Below are 25,607 nucleotides of genomic sequence, written 5' to 3' on the forward strand. Positions count from 1 at the left end.
TCTCTCTGTCCTCTCTCTCTCTCTGGCCTCTCTCTCTCTCTCTCTCTCTCTCTCTCTGTCCTCTCTCTCTCTTTCTCTCTGAAATGTGTTTATGTTGCCAAAGCAAGTCAAATAAACAATTAACAAAAGTGAGAAAACAAAATAAAAAATGTAAAAAATTATAGAAATGAGCATTTAAAGTATTATCAGCTATGTACAGTGTTTATAACAATGTGCAAACAGTTGTAGCACGAATAGTAGGGGAACTCACTCCCCTACTTCCTTCTCTCTCTCTACCCCTCCCTCCACTCCCCTCCTTCACTCTCTCGCTCTCTCTCTCTCTCTCTCTCTCTACCTCCTCTCCTCTTTCCACCTTTCATCTACGTTACGGTTCCATCCATGGTCAGAATCGCACGTTAGCTGAGCTATGTAATGAATAGCAGAATGAGATATCTGCTGAAGATGGGGCTGGGAGGCAGCGTAGAGGGTCTGCAATTTACAGATCAGCAGTGTTTGTTTACCACACTTGAGTAAATATTGGGTAGAACATGTCTGACTTCCTGAATATGAATATTAGAGTCTGAGAAGGGCATGTTTGCATGTAAATATAGAATAATATCTGCCATTTAGCAGACACTTTTAACCAAAGCGACTTACAGGTTTTCGTGCTAAACTCACAGGTAGGTCAAATTACAGTAATATAGATTTGATATCATCACCTTATGGTGTGCTGTTCTCCTCAAATTACAGTAATATAGATTTGATATCATCACCTTTTGGTGTGCGGTTCTCAAATTACAGTAATATGGATTTTATATCATCAACTTATGGTGCGCTGTTCTCCTCAAATTACAGTAATATAGATTTGATATCATCACCTTATGCTGGTATGCTGTTCTCCTTTCAGCAAAAAAATCACTTCGGGAAGCAACTTTAAATGTAAAACGTCTCTCACCTCTGCCTTGGAGCATTTTGGCATTAAAAGGTAAATGCAGTGCCTATGTCATAGATAAAAACAACAAACTCTTTAAAAGTCAATTAACATGGAGTTACATCAATCCAACAGCCTAGGCCTGTGGAGTTACATCAACAAACAGCTTAGCCCTGTGGAGTTACATCAACCAACAGCCTAAGCCCTGTGGAGTTACATCAACCAAGCCCTGTGGAGTTACATAAACCCAACAGCCTAGGCCTGTGGAGTTACATCAACCAACAGCTTAGCCCTGTGGAGTTACATCAGCCAAGCCCTGTGGAGTTACATCAATCCAACAGCCTAGGCCTGTGGAGTTACATCAACAAACAGCTTAGCCCTGTGGAGTTACATCAACAAACAGCTTAGCCCTATGGAGTTACATCAACAAACAGCTTAGCCCTGTGGAGTTACATAAACCCAACAGCCTAGCCCTATGGTTTTTCTTGCTATACTTTATTTACTTTGCCACCATGGCATTTTTTTGCCTTTACCTCCCTTATCTCACATCATTTGCACACATTGTATATAGTCTTATTTATTTTTTTTATAATTTTTTTTATTCTACTGCATCATTGATTGTATGTTGTTTTACTCCATGTGTAACTCTGTGTTTTTGTATGTTGTCGAACTGCTTTGCTTTATCTTGGCCAGGTCGCAATTGTAAATGAGAACTTGTTCTCAACTTGCCTACCTGGTTAAATAAAGGTGAAATAAAAAAAAAAATAAAAAACATCAACAAACAGCTTAGCCCTGTGGAGTTACATCAACAAACAGCTTAGCCCTGTGGAGTTACATAAACCAACAGCCTAGCCCTGTGGAGTTACATCAACAAACAGCTTAGCCCTGTGGAGTTACATCAGCCTAGCCCTGTGGAGTTACATCAAGCCAACAGCCTAAGCCCTGTGGAGTTACATCAACCAACAGCCTAAGCCCTGTGGAGTTACATCAATCCAACAGCCAAGCCCTGTGGAGTTACATCAAGCCAACAGACTAGGCCTGTAGAGTTACATCAACCAACAACATAGCCCTAAAATTCCTTCCAGTCTAGTTCCTCTGGTCTATTAAAATGTCCTGCTAGTTCCTCTCTGCCTCAGTGTTGTGTCGGTCCCCTCAGTGATGTGTCTGTCCCCACAGTGATGTGTCAGTCCCCTCAGTGATGTGTCGGTCCCCTCAGTGATGTGTCTGTCCCCACAGTGATGTGTCGGTCCCCACAGTGATGTGTCGGTCCCCTCAGTGATGTGTCTGTCCCCACAGTGATGTGTCAGTCCCCTCAGTGATGTGTCGGTCCCCTCAGTGATGTGTCGGTCCCCTCAGTGATGTGTCTGTCCCCACAGTGATGTGTTGGTCCCCACAGTGATGTGTCGGTCCCCTCAGTGATGTGTCGGTCCCCTCAGTGATGTGTCGGTCCCCTCAGTGATGTGTCTGTCCCCACAGTGATGCTTCTGTCTCATCGGTAATGTGTCTGTCCCGTCGGTGATGTGTCTGTCTCGTCAGTGATGTGTCTGTCCCCTCAGTGATGTGTCTGTCCCCACAGTGATGTGTCTGTCTCGTCAGTGATGTGTCTGTCTCGTCAGTGATGTGTCTGTCTCGTCAGTGATGTGTCTGTCCACTTAGTGATGTGTCTGTCTCGTCAGTGATGTGTCTGTCCCCACAGTGATGTGTCTGTCCCGTCAGTGATGTGTCTGTCCCGTCAGTGATGTGTCTGTCCCGTCACTGATGTGTCTGTCTCGTCAGTGATGTGTCTGTCCCCACAGTGATGTGTCTGTCCCCACAGTGATGTGTCTGTCCCGTCAGTGATGTGTCTGTCCCGTCACTGATGTGTCTGTCTCGTCAGTGATGTGTCTGTCTCGTCAGTGATGTGTCTGTCCCATCAGTGATGTGTCTGTCCCCACAGTGATGTGTCTGTCCACTTAGTGATGTGTCTGTCTCGTCAGTGATGTGTCTGTCCCATCAGTGATGTGTCTGTCCCGTCACTGATGTGTCTGTCTCGTCAGTGATGTGTCTGTCTCGTCAGTGATGTGTCTGTCCCATCAGTGATGTGTCTGTCCCCACAGTGATGTGTCTGTCCACTTAGTGATGTGTCTGTCTCGTCAGTGATGTGTCTGTCCCATCAGTGATGTGTCTGTCCCCACAGTGATGTGTCTGTCCCGTCAGTGATGTGTCTGTCCCGTCACTGATGTGTCTGTCCCGTCACTGATGTGTCTGTCTCGTCACTGATGGGTCTGTCCCGTCAGTGATGTGTCTGTCTCGTCAGTGATGTGTCTGTCCCCACAGTGATGTGTCTGTCCCCACAGTGATGTGTCTGTCCACTTAGTGATGTGTCTGTCTCCTCAGTGATGTGTCTGTCTCCTCAGTGATGTGTCTGTCCCGTCAGTGATGTGTCTGTCTCGCCAGTGATGTGTCTGTCCCCTCAATATAGCTAGAGGACTCCTGATATCTCCAGGAATGATAAGCATAATTTTTGTCTTTACCAGTTGTCTGTTACTGCCTTTTAGCTAGCTAGGCCCATCTACTTTAAATGCTGTCTGTCTTCCCAGTAGCCTACTTCATGTATGAACTGCTGACTGATCATAATTTACAGATGATTGTTGACACATCAACCAGGATTAAGGGGCAGGTCAATTTGTGACTTGTTTTGGTAATCAGTGGCTGTATTGGAAGAGGAGTGGTTTCTCCTCTCCTGGGCAATCAGTAATCAATACCAGGAGGTGTGCTGTTCACCTCTGCTAGGTAATTAGCAATTAGTGTTAGTACTTCAGTCTCCCCTGGTCTTTCAGTGGCAGCTGTAAGCGTCAGTCTCGTCGGCAAAACAAAGACCGTTCTGCGGAGTTGTTCTGCAGAGTTGTTCTGCAGAGTTGTTCTGCAGAGTTGTTCTGCAGAGTTGTTCGAGGATGTTAAGAGAGGAAGGCTCCACACCACTTTCTCACTTCTGTAGCTTACCAAATTATTTACAGATGATCTAATTTTGTTCTTTTGTAGCTTTGGCAACTATGTGTGTGTTACAGTGAGGGAAAAAAGTATTTGATCCCCTGCTGATTTTGTATGTTTGCCCACTGACAAAGAAATGATCAGTCTATAATTTTAATGGTAGGTTTATTTGAACAGTGAGAGACAGAATAACAACAACAAAAATCCAGAAAAACGCATGTCAAAAATGTTATAAATTGATTTGCATTTTAATGAGGGAAATAAGTATTTGACCCCTCTGCATAACATGACTTAGCACTTGGTGGAAAAAACAAGTTTCTTGTAGTTGGCCACCAGGTTTGCACATATCTCAGGAGGGATTTTTGTCCCACTCCTCTTTGCAGATCTTCTCCAAGTCATTAAGGTTTCGAAGCTGATGTTTGGCAACTCGAACCTTCAGCTCCCTCCACAGATTTTCTATGGGATTAAGGTCTGGAGACTGGCTAGGCTACTCCAGGACCTTAATGTGCTTCTTCTTGAGCCACTCCTTTGTTGCCTTGGCCGTGTGTTTTGGGTCATTGTCATGCTGGAATACCCATCCACGACCCATTTTCAATGCCCTGGCTGAGGGAAGGAGGTTCTCATCCAAGATGTGACGGTACATGGCCCCGTCCATCGTCCCTTTGATGCAGTGAAGTTGTCCTGTCAGCTTAGCAGAAAAACACCCCCAAAGCATAACGTTTCAAGGGGCAAAGGTACAAAATCAGCAGGGGATCAAATCCTTTTTTCCCTCACTGTATATAAAATTGATAATGCCCGAGAATCCAGTGTTTGGAGGATATATCTGCCCTTCGACTTTGTCTCTGGACTAACAACACCAGTGCCAATATATCCTCCAAACACCTGCTTCTCAGGTATTATCCAGTTGGGAAAAACAACCTGTAAGTTACCACATTGACCCATTTGAAACGCAATTTTCTTGTTTTCTGATTGCTTTAGTCAATTACAAAACTACATTTTAAGAAAAGTACATGTCTAAATGACTTTCTGAGCATTACTTAGCTCCAGAGCATTTTCACTACTTAGAAAAACATATTATTGTAGGGTTTTCCCCTCACACCCCTTTTCATGACGATGCTAGCAGACATGTGAGTGAGTGCTGGCTAGCTACTAACCAGAACATTAAGAACACAAACACATGGACCACACAGCAACAAGTAGTAAGTGGAGTTGCAAATGGACTATACCAAACAAGTTAAATGTATTACCTGCGATTAAATGTTTTCCACACACATAGCTACGTATAGTCTTTTTGGACACTGGGTCCTCACATTTCCCACTCTGCAACTATGAATAGCCTGAATATTCTATAATGGCGCCAGAGGGGATGGCTGCCGTTTTTACGGGCTTCTAACCAACTGTGCGGTTTTGTTAATTTTTGTTTTGCATTGTTTGTAAATTATTTTGTACATCATGTTTCCGTCACTGTATCTTATGACCAAAAAGAGGTTATGGATATCAGAACAGCGATTACTCGCCTCAAACTGGACAAAGATTTTTTCTTTAATGAGTCCAATGCAACACTTTTCCCCCTCAGGAGACTGAGGGGGAAAAGGGTCTCCAGATCCTCAAAAGGTTCCACAGCTCCACCACCAAGAGCATCCTGAATGGTTGCATCACCGCTTGGTATAGCAACTTCTCGGCATCCGACCGCAAGGCACTACAGAGGGTAGTTCGTACTGCCCAGTACATCAATGGGGTCAAGCTTCCTACCATCCAGGACCTCTATACCAGGCGGTATCAAAGGAAGGCCCCAAAAATTGTCAGACTCCAGTCACCCAAGTCATAGGCTGTTCTCTATGCTACCGCACGGCAAGAGGTAGCGGAGCATTAAGTCTATGTCCAAAAGGCTCCTTAACAGCTTCTACCCCCAAGCCATAAGGCTGCTGAACAATTCATCTCTCAAGCTCTGTCAGGTTGGATGGGGAGCGTTGCTGCACAGCTATTTTCACGTCTCTCCATAGATCGGCTTCCTATTTCGTAACAAAGCATCCTTCACTCATGCTGCCAAACATACCCTCGAAAAAATGACCATCCTACCGATCCTCGACTTCGGCGATGTCATTTACAAAATAGCCTCCAACACTCTATTCAACAAATTGGATGCAGTCTATCACAGTGCCATCCGTTGTGTCATCAAAGCCCCATGTACTACCCACCACTGCGACCTGTACGCACTCGTTGGCTGGCCGTCGCTTCATACTCGTCGCCAAACCCACTGGCTCCAGGTCATCTACAAGTCTTTGCTAGGTAAAGCCCCGCCTTATCTCAGCTCACTGGTCACCATAGCAGCACCCACCCATAGCACGCGCACCAGCAGGTATATCTCACTGGTCACCCCCAATGCCAATTCTTCCTTTGGCCGCCTTCCCTTCCAGTTCTCTGCTGCCAATGACTGGAACGAACTGCAAAAATCATTGACGCTGGAGACTCATATCTCCCTCACTAGCTTTAAGCACCAGCTGTCAGAGCAGCTCACAGATCACTGCACCTGTACATAGCCCATCTGTGAATAGCCCATCCAACTACCTCATCCCCATACTGTATTTATTTATTTATTTATCTTGCTCCTTTGCACCCCAGTATCTCTACTTGCACATATAGTATCTCTACTTGCACACATATATATATATAGGGAAAGATTAGGGAACACTTAAACAACACAATGTAACTCCAAGTCAATCACACTTCTGTGAAATCAAACTGTCCACTTAGGAAGCAACACTGATTGACAATACATTTCACATGTTGTTGTGCAAATGGAATAGAAAACAGGTGGAAATTATAGGCAATTAGCAAGACACCCCCAATAATGGAGTGGTTCTGCAGGTGGTGACTACAGACCACTTCTCAGTTCCTATGCTTCCTGGCTGATGTTTTGGTCACTTTTGAATGCTGGCGGTGCTTTCACTCTAGTGGTAGCATGAGACGGAGTCTACAACCCACACAAGTGGCTCAGGTAGTGCAGCTCATCCAGGATGGCACATCAATGCGAGCTGTGGCAAGAAGGTTTGCTGTGTCTGTCAGCGTAGTGTCCAGAGCATGGAGGCGCTACCAGGAGACAGGCCAGTACATCAGGAGACGTGGAGGAGGCCGTAGGAGGGCAACAACCCAGCAGCAGGACCGCTACCTCCGCCTTTGTGCAAGGAGGAGCAGGAGGAGCACTGCCAGAGCCCTGCAAAATGACCTCCAGCAGGCCACAAATGTGCATGTGTCTGCTCAAACGATCAGAAACAGACTCCATGAGGGTGGTATGAGGGCCCGACGTCCACAGGTGGGGGTTGTGCTTACAGCCCAACACCGTGCAGGACGTTTGGCATTTGCCAGAGGACACCAAGATTGGCAAATTCGCCACTGGCGCCCTTTGCTCTTCACAGATGAAAGCAGGTTCACACTGAGCACATGTGAGTCTGGAGACGCCGTGGAGAACTTTCTGCTGCCTGCAACATCCTCCAACATGACCGGTTTGGCGGTGGGTCAATCATGGTGTGGGGTGGCATTTCTTTGGGGGGCCACACAGCCCTCCAAGTGCTCGCCAGAGGTAGCCTGATTGCCATTAGGTACCGAGATGAGATCCTCAGACCCCTTGTGAGACCATATGCTGGTGCGGTTGGCCCTGGGTTCCTCCTAATGCAAGACAATGCTAGACCTCATGTGGCTGGAGTGTGTCAGCAGTTCCCGCAAGAGGAAGGCATTGATGCTATGGACTGGCCCTCCCGTTCCCCAGACCTGAATCCAATTGAGCACATCTGGGACATCATGTCTCGCTCCATCCACCAACGCCACGTTGCACCACAGACAGTCCAGGAGTTGGCGGATGCTTTAGTCCAGGTCTGGGAGGAGATCCCTCAGGAGACCATCCGCCACCTCATCAGGAGCATGCCCAGGTGTTGTAGGGAGGTCATACAGGCACGTGGAGGCACACTACTGAGCCTCATTTTGACTTGTTTTAAGGACATTACATCAAAGTTGGATCAGCCTGTAGTGTGGTTTTCCACTTTAATTTTGAGTGTGACTCCAAATCCAGACCTCCATGGGTTGATAAATTGGATTTCCATTGATTATTTTTGTGTGATTTTGTTGTCAGCACATTCAACTATGTAAAGAAAAAAGTATTTAATACGATTATTTCATTCATTCAGATCTAGGATGTGTTATTTTAGTGTTCCCTTTATTTTTTTGAGCAGTGTATATATATTCTGCACATCTACCATTCCAGTGTTTAATGGCTATATTGTAATTACTTTGCCACCATGGCCTATTTATTGCCTTACCTCCCTTAACCTACCTCATTTGCACATACTGTATATAGACTTTTTCTACTGTATTATTGACTGTATGTTTGTTTATTCCATGTGTAACTCTGTGTTGTTGTATGTGTCGAACTGCTTTGCTTTATCTTGGCCAGGTCGCAGTTGCAAATGAGAACTTGTTCTCAATTAGCCTACCTGGTTAAATAAAGGTGAAATAAAAAAAGAATCTATATATTTTAAAGATGTTAGATTGGGTTCAAGTCCAGGCTCTGGCTGGGCCACTCAAGGACATTGAGACTTGTCCCGAAGCCACTCCTGCGTTGTCTTGGCCGTGTGCTTAGGGTCATTGTCCTGTTTGAAGGTGAACCTTTCCCTAGTCAGGTCCTGAGCGCTCTGGAGCAGGTTTTCATTAAGGACCTCTCTGTTCAACGTTGGTTTCATCATATCAAAGAATCCTGTTTGTCATGGTCAGAGTCCTTTAGGGGCCTTTTGTCAAACTCCAAGAAGGGCTGTCATGTGCCTTTTACTGAGGAGTGGCTTCCGTATGGTCACTCTACCATAAAGGCCAGAGGAACTCTGGAGCTCTGTCAGAGTGACCATCGGGTTCTTGGTCACCTCCCTAACCAAGGCCCTTCTCCACCGATTGCTCAGTTTGGCCGGGTGGCCAGCTCTAGGAAGAGTCTTGGTGGTTCCAGACTTCTTACATTTAAGAATGATGAAGGCCACTGTGTTCTTGGGGACCTTCAATGCTGCCGAAAATGTTTGGTACCCTTCCTCAGATCTGTGCCTTGACACAATCCTGTCTCGGAGCACTACAGGACCTTACATAGACAGGTGTGTGCCTTTTCAAATCATGTCCAATCAATTGAATGTACCACAGGTGGACTCCAATCAAGTTGTAGAATCATCTCAAGGATGATCAATGGAAACAGGATGCAAATGAGCTCAATTTCGAGTCTCATAGCAAAGAGTCTGAATACTTCTGAAAATAAGGTATCTGTTTTTTATTTTAAATTAATTTGCAAAACATTCTAAAAACCTGTTTTATTTTTGTCATTATGGGGTATTGTGTGTAGATTGATGAGGAAAACATTAATTTAATTCATTTTAGAATGAGGCTGTAACGTAACAAAATATGTAAAAAGTCAAGGGGTCTGAATACTTTCTGAATGCACTCTATACTTCACTTTCTCTGGTCACAGGAACAACATGAATTTGTGCATGCGGCAGATGCGGTGTGACTCCATCAGGTGGAGTTATAGTTAGAAAGGAGAGAGCAGGGACCGTGAGAGGCGGACCCTCTGCTGCTCTCTCCGTCCACTAAGACTAATGTCGTGTTCAAAACAACTGGGAACTCGGAAATCCCCCACTTTTGACTTCAGTGCGTTCAAGACAACTGGGAAATCAGACAAAAAGTAGATTTGAATGGTCATCCAAGCAGGAAACCCGGGGAAACTTTCTAGAGCTTCGACTTTCTGACCTGAAGATCACTGACGTCATGATTTGACCTTGTTCTTTTCCCAAGTTTCCACAAAGACCATCGAATACCGGTATCATCAGTCCAGTAAAATAAAATAGCTAATTATTTAAATTTATGCATAGCCTCGCAAGTGCTACACCAACTGATCTTTTGTTATCAAAGCTTGAGCTTTGAAATTTAATATGGTCTGAGAATAGCAATATTGGTAGGCCAGGCATATAACTAATATGCTGTGATAATGTATTAGGCCTACTGCTCAAACCTCATTCCTACAGAGCTGATTTTATTAAATTAAAATTGTTTAAAACAAATTTTTAATTCACGTTGAAAAATAAATCTAAGCGGTAGATCATGGGTTTGATTTTTGACTGCGAAAGTGATCTTGACTCAGAAAAGGTTGGCGACCTCTTGATTTAGAGTAAACTAGACTAACTTTGCTTAGTCCTGATGCTGTTACACATTCTCAGTGTAAGAAATTAACATCTACTGTAAAATCATTTTTGGGTGTTTTTTTTCAACACCTGTGGTGTAAAGCCTAATTTACAAATTTCCAGGGTGCCTTTTCTTTTCAAGTGAATTGTAGAGTTACCACCCATGGCTGTGTTTGTTAGTTACAGAGACATGCTTATTGAATTATTTCCTTTTAAAGGCATGTAGTTATCCCCAAGTGAGTATCTAGGTAAATACTATCATTACAATTAAACTCTATGAGAATACAATAGCTACATCATAAGACCTTACTTTGATGGCCTAGTCTTACCCTAATACAGTGATGTTAGAAAACTCCTGGTTTACAGGCCACATCTGGCCTGCAAGTCACATTATGCTGGCTGGCAAAGTGATGCGTAATTATTTTCAGAATCCAGCCAGAGTTATCCAACAGTTGAGGTTTTTATTCAACCTGCATTTAGAATGACTAAAAGGATTAAGAACTCTGGTAAAGGAGACTACCAATCCTGTAGGTTCATGCACTACAACATTCACAGAGTACGACCCTGCTTTACACAGGAAGCGGCACAGGTCCTAATCCGGGCACTGGCCATCACCCATCTCCCTCACGACGCCAGGACAGCGGAGTCAATCACCACCTTCCGGAGACACCTGAAACCCCACCTCTTTAAGGAATACCTAGGATAGGATAAAGTAATCCTTCTAAAGGATTTTGACGGGACTGTTTAACTCTCCAAAGTGTACAACAATAACTCTGGTTACGAACACCAACACTGGGGTTTATTTTACACCACTGAATGTTAATTTCTCCCTTACAGAATGAATTTAACTCCTGAATCAACACTACAAAATAACACTGAAAAATAAACACTGGCCAATTTGCTGTGCACACACGCGTGTGGACGCATACAGGCACAGCCACAGGTACAGCGGTCCCATTTGGAGAACAGCTGTGGAGGGTTTTTATGATCCACAGGTTTATGGAGCTATAAAATGATCTACTGTATCTGTAATGTTTTCCATTCTCTATAAACCGTTGGGAATCTCCTGATGAAGGTCAAATTTAAATCTGGGCCTGCATCCCAAATAGCACTCATTCCCTATATAGTACTACTTTTGACCAGGGCCGTATGTATTGTAATGAATAGGGTGCCATTTGGAATGTAACTCTGATAATTACAGGGATGTTAGCCGTGTATTCAGGCCCTGGCACAGCTCTCATTAGAATGCAAAACGGAGCATTCCGCTCATAAAATATGAATCGCCCCTAATAGGATTTTAATAAAAATATTAAACACAAAATGGTTGATTCAGGGTAGCATGTAAATCATGCTATATGTGGAGCCCTTACCAGAGCTATCTAAAAGCTCACTTTAGCATAATGTATTCACATCAGGTAGTTGACCATATACCTGTGACCGTCAAAATAAAGGAAACACTTGAGTAAATGTGGGATACAAAGTAAATTGAAAGCAGGTGCTTCCCCACAGGTGTGGTTAATTAAGCAATTAACATCCTTAGGGTCATGTATAAAAATGCCCAGTTGACCATTATTTTGGCTACCACGGAAAGAAGAGATCTCAGTGACTTTGAAAGAGGTCTCATTGGAGCATAGGGGGTTTATCGTACATGCAGAAAAAGTACTAAATTGTCATACTTGAGTAAAAGTAAAGACACCTTAATAGAACATGACTGATGTAAAAGTCACCCAGTAAATTGCAACTTGAGTCAAAGTAGTTGGTTTTAAATATACTAATTATGCATCAAAATTAAATGGAATTGCTCAAATGTACTTAAGTATCAAAAGTAAAACTATAAACCATTTCACATTCCTTATGTTAAGAAATCCAGATGGCACAATTTTCTCTTTTTATTGACGGATAGCCAGGGGCACACTCCAACACTCCAACACATAAATGTGACCTGATTCAGGAAACTATAAGTATGTCGCAAGTCACGACTTCACAGGAGAGCCGTTGGAACGTATAAAATATATTTTTTTATCAAAATGCGTTTTCTGGCAGAAATGCCTTCAACATGTGAACTTTCATGTGCCTTAATAACAAACTCATATGCCATCTGTAAAAACAAATAAAATAGTTAAATTACGAGTCTTGTTGGTTAAGCCACAAAAAAAGGTAGCAACCTTCCCATTAGCCATGATTGGCTTAGATAATGAGTGAGCTGGGCATGCCGAGAGAGGAGTTCGGATTGGTTTGTCAAAGAACTGTGTCAGTCTGTGTTGATAATCCTGTCGAACTCGGCTTTTTAAAAAATGTATAAGTGTGGCTCTCCACTGTCTTATCCGGTGTCCTGTGTGAATTTAAGTATGCTCTCTCTAATTATCTTTCTTTCGTTCTTTCTCTCTCTCAGAGGACCTGAGCCCTAGGACCATGCCTCAAGACCACCTGACATGATGACTCCTTGCTGTCCCCAGTCCACCTGGCCGTGCTGCTGCTCCAGTTTCAACTGTTCTGCCTGCGGCTATGGAACCCTGACCTGTTCACCAGACGTGCTACCTGTCCCAGACCTGGTGTTTTCGACTCTCTAGAGACATCAGGAGCGGTAGAGATACTGTCAATGATCGGCTATGAAAAGCCAACTGACATTTACTCTTGAGGTGCTGACCTGTTGCACCCTCGACAACTACTGTGATTATTATTATTTGACCATGCTGGTCATTTATGAACATTTGAACATCTTGGCCATGTTCTGTTATAATCTCCACCCGGCACAGCCAGAAGAGGACTGGCCACCCCTCATAGCCTGGTTCCTCTCTAGGTTTCTTCCTAGGTTTTGGCCTTTCTAAGGAGTTTTTCCTAGCCACCGTGCTTCTACACCTGCATTGCTTGCTGTTTGGGGTTTTAGGCTGGGTTTCTGTACAGCACTTTGAGATATCAGCTGATGTAAGAAGGGCTATATAAATACATTTGATTTGATTTGATCTTCAAACTAAGGGCAACCAAATATTACACGTTTTCTAATTTTGACAGAAAGTGGTTTCATTTCAAGCTAAAGTGTACTGTTAGCTAGCTAGCTAACGTTAGCTGGCTGGCTCCCTAGCTGATGTTATTTGTTTCCAAGAGCCGTGTGCTGTTCTAGTTATAGCCTAATGTTAGATAACTAACATTGAACATGGATGGTTAGCTCCCAGGACTTTTGTTTAACTAGCTAACGTTGGCTGGCTGGTTCGTTAGCTAACGTTACATGACGTGTGTACAACACCCGTTGAATGTAGCCGGTGTCAGTAAACGTCTGCAAAAAAGTGTAATAAAATTGTTGCCAGCAGTGCTGGTTAGGCTGTTTTCATGTTATCCAGAGGTCATCGGCCAGAGCGTCAACAAATCATCGGCCAGAGCGTCAAGTGTGCGCTTCGAGAACAAAGCGAGATGGGTGGGGCTAAAGCTTAGGGTGAGGGTGTGAACGATGCTAAATGGGTGTAGACAAAGAAGAGCTCTTCACTAGATAGCAAAACAGCTGATTTTCTCAAAAGTGAGTTTACAAGTTGATCAACTTTCAAAGCAGAATTACTTTCCCATTGTTCCTCAAATGCAGTGTATGATATACCATTTTGTAGCTCTGAGCCTCTACTTTTATATAATGTAAAAAACACAATTTCAAATGTTGATACATAAGACCGAATCCAGGTGGTAAGTCACGAGTTACAAACGAAGCATATGTGTTTAGTGAGTCCGCCAGATCAGAGGCATTAGGGATGAACAGGGATGTTCTCTTGATAAGTGTGTGAATTTGACAATTTTTCTGTCAAAATGTAACGAGTACTTTTGGGTGTCAGGGAAAATGTATGTTGTAAAAAGTACATTATTTTATTTACAAATGTAGTGAAGTAAAATTAAAAGTTGGCAAAAATATAAATAGTAAAGTACAGATACCACCCCAAAAATACTTAAGTAGTGCTTTAAAGTATTTTTACTTAAGTACTTTACACCACTGTAAAACCACTAGTTAAACAGACTGTTTGTGCTGCATGCTAAAACCACTATTAAATCAAAAAAGTTAAAAAAAAGTACAGATACCCCCCAAAAATGACTTAAGTAGTACTTTAAAGTATTTTTACTTAAGTACTTTACACCCTTATGTGTGTATGTGTGTGCCTGCGTGCGTGTCTCAGTCACCATATCTCTACCCAATTGTACACTTATGGGAGATTCTGGAGCGACTTCTGAGACATCGTTTTTCACCAACATCAAGAAAACACCAAATTATGGAATTTCTCATGGACGAATGGTGTCGTATCCCTCCAATAGAGGGGATGCGGAAAAAGGGAGAACTCAATTTGTTGTTTTGGAAAGTTTTGAAAGTCTTGAAACAGTTTGGTTACGAGCAAGCTACCTTTTGAGTTTGGATCCCACGACACGGTTGGAATCAGTTGCTGGGACTGCTGCTATCTGCCTTCCAACGGTCGGATGAGCTGCATGGCGTAGCAGCTAGCCTAGCTGCCACAGTTAGCTGCCTATCAAGCTAGTAGGGTTTCCTTGAGGGTGTGAACACAGCCCGCGACGTGATTAGCCCTTGTGGCTAGGACCACAGATTGTCCCGGGCTTGTGACTGTCTAGATCCCTGCTGTTTGTTTCTGTTTCCATCTTCTCTGTCTGCAACTGTGAGGAGTTACAGCATAGCTTACATTGCTACCATGACAAAGACCAAAGCCGGTGGGAGTATCATTGATGACGGTGGTGTCTCTCTACCACAGGTGAAGGATCTTTAGAACAAACAAACATATTTCTACACGCATTTGTTACAACAACGAGAAATTAGCTTCAAGTGTTGTGTCCAAATAATGGTGGAGTCAACTAATAAAATAATGGACGACCTGACCAGAGAGGTCCAGGACCTGAAGAACAGTTTCCAGTTCTCCCAGGTTCAGCTCGATGAGTTTAAACAGGAAAACGGCAAAATGACAGCAATCTGTAAGTCATTGAGAGAGGACATCAGTTCTGTGTGTGAATCCATGATAACAATGGCGAAGAAATCAGATTACCTTGAGTGACAATCAAGGCAGAACAACGTTGTGGACGGAATTGCAGAATGTCCACATGAGACCTGGACGGAGTCTGAGGACAAAGTGAGGGAAATTATCTCAGAGAAACTGAAGATGGACCACAGGAAGATTGAGGTGGAGCGCGCCCACAGGACTGGAAAACCCACCACAGGTGACAGGACCAGGCCGATAGTGGTCAAGTTCATGAGGTTCAAGAACAAGGTAGCTGTTCTGGAAAGAGCCAAGAACTTGAGAAGAATGTACATTTTCCACAACAAGGACTATCCTGAAGAAAAAAATGACTTATCCCAGCCATTAACGCTGCCAGAGTGCGTGGGGACATTGCTACCATCCACTATGACAGACTCATTGTCCACCCTCCCTCCCAAAGGCCTGTAAGGGATGAGATAGCCAAGCCTGTGGGTTCATAGCTTCAACCCCGCAGCACACACACACACCAACCAACTGATTAATGGATTGCTGAATTATTATTTTTTTCCACTTGCTTTGTTTGTTCTTTTCCATATTATTTCTATCTCTGAGTAGCTGCCCAGGAAAGGGCTGAAAATAGCCCCTATTAATATATGTAGCCTTAGAAAGGTTAAAGGTTAATGAAATCAATAACTTGCTAATACCAGATAACAGACATTTATTTTCTTCTTATGTTTTGTTGTTGTGCTTTTATCCCCGAACACAACTGATTGGCACAAATGCATTAAGAAGGAAAGAAATTCCACAAATTGACTTTTAACAAGGCACACCTGTTAATTGAAATGCATTCCAGGTGACTACTTCATGAAGCTGGTTTAGAGAATGCCAAGAGTGTGCAAAGCTGTCACAGGCCTAGTTAAAAAAAAATTTAAATGTAAAAATGTAGATATATGTATTAAGCGCCATCTCCATGCAATGCTTACAGAAGATATCGTGTTACTGATGTGTTGTGGTTGCAGGTTCACCTGCATCATCGAAAGCCTATTCTTTGGAGGTGCTGCTATAGGCCACCAAGTGCTAACAGTCAGTATCTAAATAATATGTGTGAAATGCTTGATAGTGTATGTGATGTAAACCGAGAGGTCTACTTTATTGGGGACCTGAATATTGACTGGTTTTCATCAAGCTGTCCGCTCAAGAGGAAGCTTCTTACTGTAACCAGTGCCTGTAATCTGGTTTAAGTTATTAATCAACCTTCCAGGATGTTTACAAACACTACAGGAACAAGATCATCCACATGTATCGATCACATGTTTACTAATGCTGTAGAACTTTGCTCCAAATTGTTTGCATAGTCAACTTACACACAGCTTTGACACACACACTTACCCCACATGACATGCCACCAGAGGTCTTTTCACAGTCCTCATATCCAGAACAAATTCAAGAAAGAATACAGTATTATATGGAGCCATTATTGCATGAAACTCCCTTCTATCTCATATTGCTCAAATCAACAGCAAACCTGGTTAAAAAAAACACCTCACGGCACAATACCTCTTGCCTATTTGACCTAGATACACAAACGTATGTGGACACCTGATTGTCGAACATCTCATTCCAAAATCATGGGCATTAATATGTAGTTGGTCCCCCCTTTGCTGCTATAACAGCCTCCCTTCTTCTGGGAAGTTTTTCCACTAGATGTTGGAACATTGCTGTGGGGACTTGCTTCCATTCAGCCACAAGAGCATTAGTGAGGTCCGACACGGATGTTGGGCAATAAGGCCTGGCTCGCAGTCGGCGTTCCAATGAATCCCAAAGGTGCTTGATAGGGTTGAGGTCAGGGCTCTGTGCAGGCCAGTCAAGTTCTTCCACTCCGATCTCAACAAACCATTTCTGTATGGACCTCGCTTTGTGCACGGGGGCATTGTCATGCTGAAACAGGAAGGGTCTTCCCTAACTGTTGCCACTAAGTTGGAAGCACATAATCGTCTAGAATGTCATTGTATGCAGTAGCGTTAAGATTTGCCTTCACTGGAACTACGCGGTCTAACCTGAACCATGAAAAACAGCCCTAGACAATTATTCCTCCACCACATTTCAAAGAAGCTTCCAGCGGACATTTATTGTGCTGACGTTGCTTCAACAGGCAGTTCGGAACTCGGTAGTGTGTGTCGCAATCGAGGACAGATGATTTTTATGCACTACATGCTTCAGAACTTGGCGGTCCTGTTCTGTGAGCTTCGGCTGAGCTGTTGTTGCTTCTAGATGTTTCCACTTCCCATTAACAGCACTTACAGTTGACCGTGGCAACTCTAGCAGGGCAGAAATTTGATGAATTGACGTGTTAGAAAGGTGGCATCCATTGACTGTGCCACATTGAAAGTCACTGAGCTCATCAGTAAGTCCATTCTACTGCCAATGTTTGTCTATGGAGATTTCATGTCTGTGTGCTCGATTTCATACACTTGTCAGCAACGGGTGTGGCTGAAATAGCTGAATCCACTGATTTGAAAAGGTGTCCACATACTTTTGGCCATATTGTGTACGTATTGATATGCAGGCTATGTGTGCCATTTTAAAATGTATGTAGTTCTGTCCTTGAGATGTTCTTGTCTATTAATGTTCTATATTATGTCATGTTTTGTGTGGACCCCAGAAAGATTCGCTGCTACCTTCGCAACAGCTAATGGGGATCCTAATAGAATACCTAGAATCTATGCCAAGGCGCATTGAAGCTGTTCTGGTGGCTCGTGGCGGCCCAGCACCTTACTAAGAAACTTTATTTTGGTGTTTCGTTTGTTTTGTAGATTACCTGTAGATTGGAGCAGCCTGACCACAGCCAAACCAAATACAATGAAACAAACTAACCTTGTTCCTAGATCCATTTAAAGCATTCTTTGGCACACAATACAAGATTTCTTGGTACAGGTCTCTCTATAGTAAAATAGATCTATGATCTCAATGGAATGGAACATTTTTTTATAGAAACGAATTAACCATCTCTCTTACCTGCCCTGCACCTTGATGTCAGAAATGGCGTAGAAGTATCTGGACAGGTTGTTCTCATCCACCATGGTGGCCCCGGTGGCCGGTTTCAGCAGCCGTATCCTCAGGTCCGTCACTGTGAAGAAGTCCCGCAGATTCCTGGTGGTGTCCAGTTGACCGTACAGCGATGCCATGTTGTGCAGCCGCGGTCCGGCGAACAGCGCGAACCGATCCTTGATCTCGAAACGGACGGTTTTATCGTACTTCCACACGTAGCCTCGGGAGTAGTCCTCGGTGCAGATGATGTCGAGGAGGGTTCGCTGGGTCAGCTCGTTGACCGTCTTGGGCTCCATGGTGAAGGCGTCGAGGCAGTCGGTAGCGTAGAACTGATAAGGGGTCCAGGTTTTACCATAGTCTAACGATTTCTCCAGAAGCATCTGCTCAGGGCGGCCGGACTCGAAGGTGAGGATGATGTCGTCTGTCAGCTCGATAGTTTTGTTCCACGACAGCGTGATGTTGACCTCCAGGGGTTTGGGGAACGTATTCCATGAACTGGATTGCCAGAAGGTTGTGGGGTTGCGTCCCTCGAAGTCGAACATGAGCTCCGGAGGATGGGCTAGTTCATCTGTGGAGGCGTCACACTCGTTGTTGCACATGTAAGGGTTTTCCTGTGAGAAACAGACGTCAAAGAGTGAAGGTAATACCAGGTTCATTCAACATCATTATGAGACATTATAAGGGCGTCATAAGGGCCAACTCTGCTTATGACAAGTCTTGCAATGTATTGTAACTGCATCATAATGCATTGTAACTATTGACTAGGATAAAGTACAACTGGGAAGAACAATGGCATATTAATCTTCCAATTGACTAACCATCTTCGTCATTACACTATGCATCCTGTACACTGTCTTTTCGCCACCCCTCTCCTCTACTAACAATGTCACCTACTACTAGTAGAGAGATAATTAATCTGTCCATAATTACATTGGGAATCTGTTGTCTAACGTCTCTCCACCTCCATCCTCCAGTGTCCCCACCACTCATTCTCCCCAGTATGTCTCTGGTCTCATCTACTCTACCAACCACATTGACTGTTTGATGGATATTCCTGCTGTTCCTCTAATATAGATGGGAGAGGATTCCTCAATGACTACCTCTTATGAAACACATAGCTGAGAAACATACATATTTCATGGGCCTTCATCTGCACAGCACTGCCTGCACTACTGAGACCCAGCACGAATCTGTGTGTGTGTGTGTGTGTGTGTGTGTTCTTTGTGTGCGTATGAGAATGCATTAAACACACTCACATTGACATTCATCTCACCTCTACCAACTCTGTATAACAATGGGGCCAGCCACAGATGAAACGTTGATACAATATAAAACATTGGTTAGCCTGTATTAATTTCAGAGTACTAAGGTTGGCTATTTTATTCAAATGTAAAAAGTACTTAGCACTTGAAATAGCAGTATGATTATGAGGTTGTGATACAGCCTAAAACATTCAAACCAGACTTGATGTTTAACTGAAAGGGAATGCTTAATCCCATGTTCAAATTCATGCTTCGTAAAACAGCAGGTGTAGACTAACAGTGAAATGATTACTGACGGGTCCTTTTCCAACAATGCAGAGTTGAAGATACAAATAAATATAAAGACGAAGTTAAAAGGTAAAAAAAAAAAAATGAAATAGAAATACTGACACAAGAAATAAATTCACAACGAATAATGAATAACGAATAACAATAACAACTTAAAAAATAACATGGCTATATACAGAGAGTGCCAGGTAAAATGGCTATATACAGGGAGTACCAGGTAATAACATGGCTATATACAGGGAGTACCAGGTAATAACATGGCTATATACAGAGAGTGCCAGGTAAAATGGCTATATACAGGGAGTACCAGGTAATAACATGGCTATATACAGGGAGTACCAGGTAATAACATGGCTATATACAGGGAGTACCAGGTAATAACATGGTTATATACAGGGAGTACCAGGTAATAACATGGCTATATACAGAGAGTGCCAGGTAAAATGGCTATATACAGGGAGTACCAGGTAATAACATGGCTATATACAGAGAGTGCCAGGTAAAATGGCTATATACAGGGAGTACCAGGTAATTACATGGCTATATACAGGGAGTACCAGGTAATAACATGGTTATATACAGGGAGTACCAGGTAATAACATGGCTATATACAGGGAGTACCAGGTAATAACATGGTTATATACAGGGAGTACCAGGTAATAACATGGTTATATACAGGGAGTGCCAGGTAAAATGGCTATATACAGGGAGTACCAGGTAATAACATGGCTATATACAGGGAGTGCCAGGTAAAATGGCTATATACAGGGAGTACCAGGTAATAACATGGCTATATACAGAGAGTGCCAGGTAAAATGGCTATATACAGGGAGTACCAGGTAATAACATGGCTATATACAGGGAGTACCAGGTAATAACATGGCTATATACAGGGAGTACCAGGTAATAACATGGCTATATACAGGGAGTGCCAGGTAAAATGGCTATATACAGGGAGTACCAGGTAATAGCATGGCTATATACAGGAAGTACCAGGTAATAACATGGCTATATACAGGGAGTACCAGGTAATAACATGGCTATATACAAGGAGTACCAGGTAATAACATGGTTATATACAGAGAGTACCAGGTAATAACATGGTTATATACAGAGAGTACCAGGTAATAACATGGCTATATACAGGGAGTACCAGGTAATAACATGGTTATATACAGAGAGTACCAGGTAATAACATGGTTGTATAGAGAGAGTACCAGGTAATAGCATGGTTATATACAGGGAGTACCAGGTAATACCATGGCTATACACAGGAAGTACCAGGTAATAACATGGCTATATACAGGGAGTAACAGGTAATAACATGGCTATATACAGAGAGTACCAGGTAATAACATGGCTATATACAGAGAGTACCAGGTAATAACATGACTATATACAGAGAGTAGCAGGTAATAACATGGCTATATACAGGAAGTACCAGGTAATAACATGGTTATATACAGGGAGTACCAGGTAATAACATGGTTATATACAGGAAGTACCAGGTAATAACATGGCTATATACAGGGAGTACCAGGTAATAACATGGCTATATACAGGAAGTACCAGGTAATAACATGGCTATATACAGGGAGTACCAGGTAATAACATGACTATATACAGGGAGTACCAGGTAATAACATGGCTATATACAGAGAGTACCAGGTAATAACATGGCTATATACAGAGAGTACCAGGTAATAACATGACTATATACAGAGAGTAGCAGGTAATAACATGGCTATATACAGGAAGTACCAGGTAATAACATGGTTATATACAGGAAGTACCTGGTAATAAGATGGTTATATACAGGAAGTACCTGGTAATAAGATGGTTATATACAGGAAGTACCTGGTAATAAGATGGCTATATACAGGAAGTACCAGGTAATAACATGTTTATATACAGTGAGCACAAGGTAATAACATGGCTATATACAGAGAGTACCAGGTAATAACATGACTATATACAGAGAGTACCAGGTAATAACATTACTATATACAGAGAGTACCAGGTAATAACATGGCTATATAAAGGGAGTACCAGGTAATAACATGGCTATATACAGGGAGTACCAGGTAATAACATGGTATATACAAGGAGTACCAGGTAATAACATGGCTATATACAGGGAGTACCAGGTAATAACATGGCTATATACAGGGAGTACCAGGTAATAACATGGCTATATACAGGGAGTACCAGGTAATAGCATGGCTATATACAGGGAGTACCAGGTAATAACATGGCTATATACAGGGAGTAACAGGTAATAACATGGCTATATACAGAGAGTACCAGGTAATAACATGGCTATATACAGAGAGTACCAGGTAATAACATGACTATATACAGAGAGTAGCAGGTAATAACATGGCTATATACAGGAAGTACCAGGTAATAACATGGTTATATACAGGGAGTACCAGGTAATAACATGGTTATATACAGGAAGTACCAGGTAATAACATGGTTATATACAGGGAGTACCAGGTAATAACATGGCTATATACAGGAAGTACCAGGTAATAACATGGCTATATACAGGGAGTACCAGGTAATAACATGACTATATACAGGGAGTACCAGGTAATAACATGGCTATATACAGAGAGTACCAGGTAATAACATGGCTATATACAGAGAGTACCAGGTAATAACATGACTATATACAGAGAGTAGCAGGTAATAACATGGCTATATACAGGAAGTACCAGGTAATAACATGGTTATATACAGGAAGTACCTGGTAATAAGATGGTTATATACAGGAAGTACCTGGTAATAAGATGGTTATATACAGGAAGTACCTGGTAATAAGATGGCTATATACAGGAAGTACCAGGTAATAACATGTTTATATACAGTGAGCACCAGGTAATAACATGGCTATATACAGAGAGTACCAGGTAATAACATGACTATATACAGAGAGTACCAGGTAATAACATTACTATATACAGAGAGTACCAGGTAATAACATGGCTATATAAAGGGAGTACCAGGTAATAACATGGCTATATACAGGGAGTACCAGGTAATAACATGGTATATACAAGGAGTACCAGGTAATAACATGGCTATATACAGGGAGTACCAGGTAATAACATGGCTATATACAGGGAGTACCAGGTAATAACATGGCTATATACAGGGAGTACCAGGTAATAGCATGGCTATATACAGGGAGTACCAGGTAATAACATGGTTATATACAGGGAGTACCAGGTAATAACATGGCTATATATAGGAAGTACCAGGTAATAACATGGTTATATACAGGGAGTACCAGGTAATAGCATGGCTATATACAGGGAGTACCAGGTAATAACATGGCTTTATACTGGGAGTACCAGGTAATAACATGGATATATATAGGAAGTACCAGGTAATGACATGGTTATATACAGGGAGTATCAGGTAATAGCATGGCTATATACAGGGAGTACCAGGTAATAACATGGCTATATATAGGGAGTACCAGGTAATAACATGGTTATATACAGGGAGTACCAGGTAATAACATGGCTATATACAGGGAGTACCAGTTATTTATTTTTTTAAACATTTTTAGTCACTTAGCAGACGCTCTTATCCAGAGCGACTTACAGTAGTAAATGCATACATTTCACACATTTCATGCATTTTTTATATATTTTTTTGTACTGGCCCCGCGTGGGAATCGAACCCACAACCCTGGCGTTGCACACACCATGCTGGCGTTGCAAACACCATGCTCTACCAACTGAGCCACAGGGAGCCACATGGCTATATACAGGGCTTACCAGTAGTGAGTCGATGTGCAGGGGTACGAGGTTATTGAGGTAGCAATCTGCACATAGATACAGGTAAATTGACTAGGCAACGGATAGATAATAGACTGAGCTGTAGCAACACCGTATGTAGAGCAGTGGTAATAGTGTGTGTGTGTGTGTGTGTGTGTGTGTGTGTGTGTGTGTGTGTGTGTGTGTGTGTGTGTGTGTGTGTGTGTGTGTGTGTGTGTGTGTGTGTGTGTGTGTGTGTGTGTGTGTGTGGACATGTTTTACTATTCTTTAGGGGACCAGAAATTTGACCAACTGAGGATAATTTGTTGGTCCCCACAAGGTCAAATGCTATTTCTAAGGGCTTTAGGGTTAATTAGTGTAGTTTGAGTGTTCGGGTTAGGAGTTAGGGGTTGGATTATGGTTAGGTTTTGGGGTTAGGGTTAAGGTTAGGGTAAGAGTACGGGTTAGGTTTAGGGGTTAGGGAAAATAGGATTTTGAATGGGACTGAATTGTGTGTTCCCACAAGGTTAGCTGTCAAATCAAATAACATTTTATTGGTCACATATACATTTTTTTTCAGATGTTACTGCGGGTGTAGCGAAATGCTTGTGTGATGTAGTGTGTGTGTGTGTGTGTGTGTGTGTGTGTGTGTGTGTGTGTGTGTGTGTGTGTGTGTGTGTGTGTGTGTGTGTGTGTGGAGGATGAATTGTTGCCTACCGCTACTATTTGAGGGCAGCCCGTCAGGAAGTCCAGGATCCAGTTGTAGAGGGTGGACTCTGAACAGCTTCTATCCCCAAGACATAAGACTGCTAAATAGATTGTTAACTAAATAACTATTGACGATTTTTGCAACCTTTGTTTTGTTTTTTGTTGACTCATCAACATACGTTGCGGCTACTGTTTATTATTATTATGCTTAGTCACTTTATTCCTAGTTATATGTACAGTTGAAGTGGGAAGTTTACATACACCTTAGCCAACTACATTTAAACTCCGTTTTTCACAACTCCTGACATTTTATCCTAGTAAAAATTCCATGTCTTAGGTCAGTTAGGATCACCATTTCATTTTAAGAATGTGAAATGTCAGAATAATAGTAGAGAGAATTATTTATTTCAGCTTTTATTTATTTCATCTCGTTTCCAGTGGGTCAGAAGTTTACATACACTCAATTAGTATTTGGTAGCATTGCCTTTAAATTGTTTAACTTGGGTCAAATGTTTCGGGTAGCCTTCCACAAGCTTCCCACAATAAGTTGGGTGAATTTTGGCCCATTCCTCCTGACAGAGCTGGTGTAACTGAGTCAGGTTTATAGGCCTCTTTGCTCACACACACTTTTTCAGTTCTGCCCACACATTTTCTATAGGATTGAGGTCAGGGCTTTGTGATGGACACTCCAATACCTTGACTTTGTTGTCCTTAAGCCATTTTGCCACAACTTTTGAAGTATGCATGGGGTCATTGTCCATTTGGAACACCCATTTGCGACCAAGCTTTAACTTCCTGACTGATGTCTTGAGATGTTGCTTCAATATATCCACATAATTTCCCATCCTCATGATGCCATCTATTTTGTGAAGTGCACCAGTCCCTCCTGTATCAAAGCACCCCCACAGCATGATGCTGCCACCCCCGTGCTTCACGGTTGGGATGGTGTTCTTCGGCTTGCAAGCCTCCCCCTTTTTCCTCCAAACATAACGATAGTCATTATGGCCAAAACGGTTCTATTTTTGTTTCATCAGACCAGAGGACATTTCTCCAAAAAGTACGATCTTTGTTCCCATGTGCAGTTGCAAACCGTAGTCTGGCTTTTTTATGGCGGTTTTGGAGTAGTGGCTTCTTCCTTGCTGAGCGGCCTTTCAAGTTATGACGATATAGGACTCGTTTTACTGTGGATATAGATACTTTTGTACCTGTTTCCTCCAGCATCTTGACAAGGTCCTTTGCTGTTGTTCTGGGATTGATTTGCACTTTTCGCACCACAGTACATTCATCTCTAGGAGACAGAACGCGTCTCCTTCCTAAGCAGTATGTATTTCAATTTTTTATTTTACCTTTATTTAACTAGGCAAGTCAGTTAAGAACAAATTCTTATTTTCAATGATGGTCTAGGAACAGTGGGTTAACTGCCTTGTTCAGGGGCAGAATGACAGATTTTTGTCAGCTTGGGGATTCAATCTTGCAACCTTCCGGTTACTAGTCCA

Source organism: Salmo salar, chromosome 14 (assembly GCF_965601325.2).
Source record: "Salmo salar chromosome 14, fSalSal1, whole genome shotgun sequence".
Taxonomy (NCBI): domain Eukaryota; kingdom Metazoa; phylum Chordata; class Actinopteri; order Salmoniformes; family Salmonidae; genus Salmo; species Salmo salar.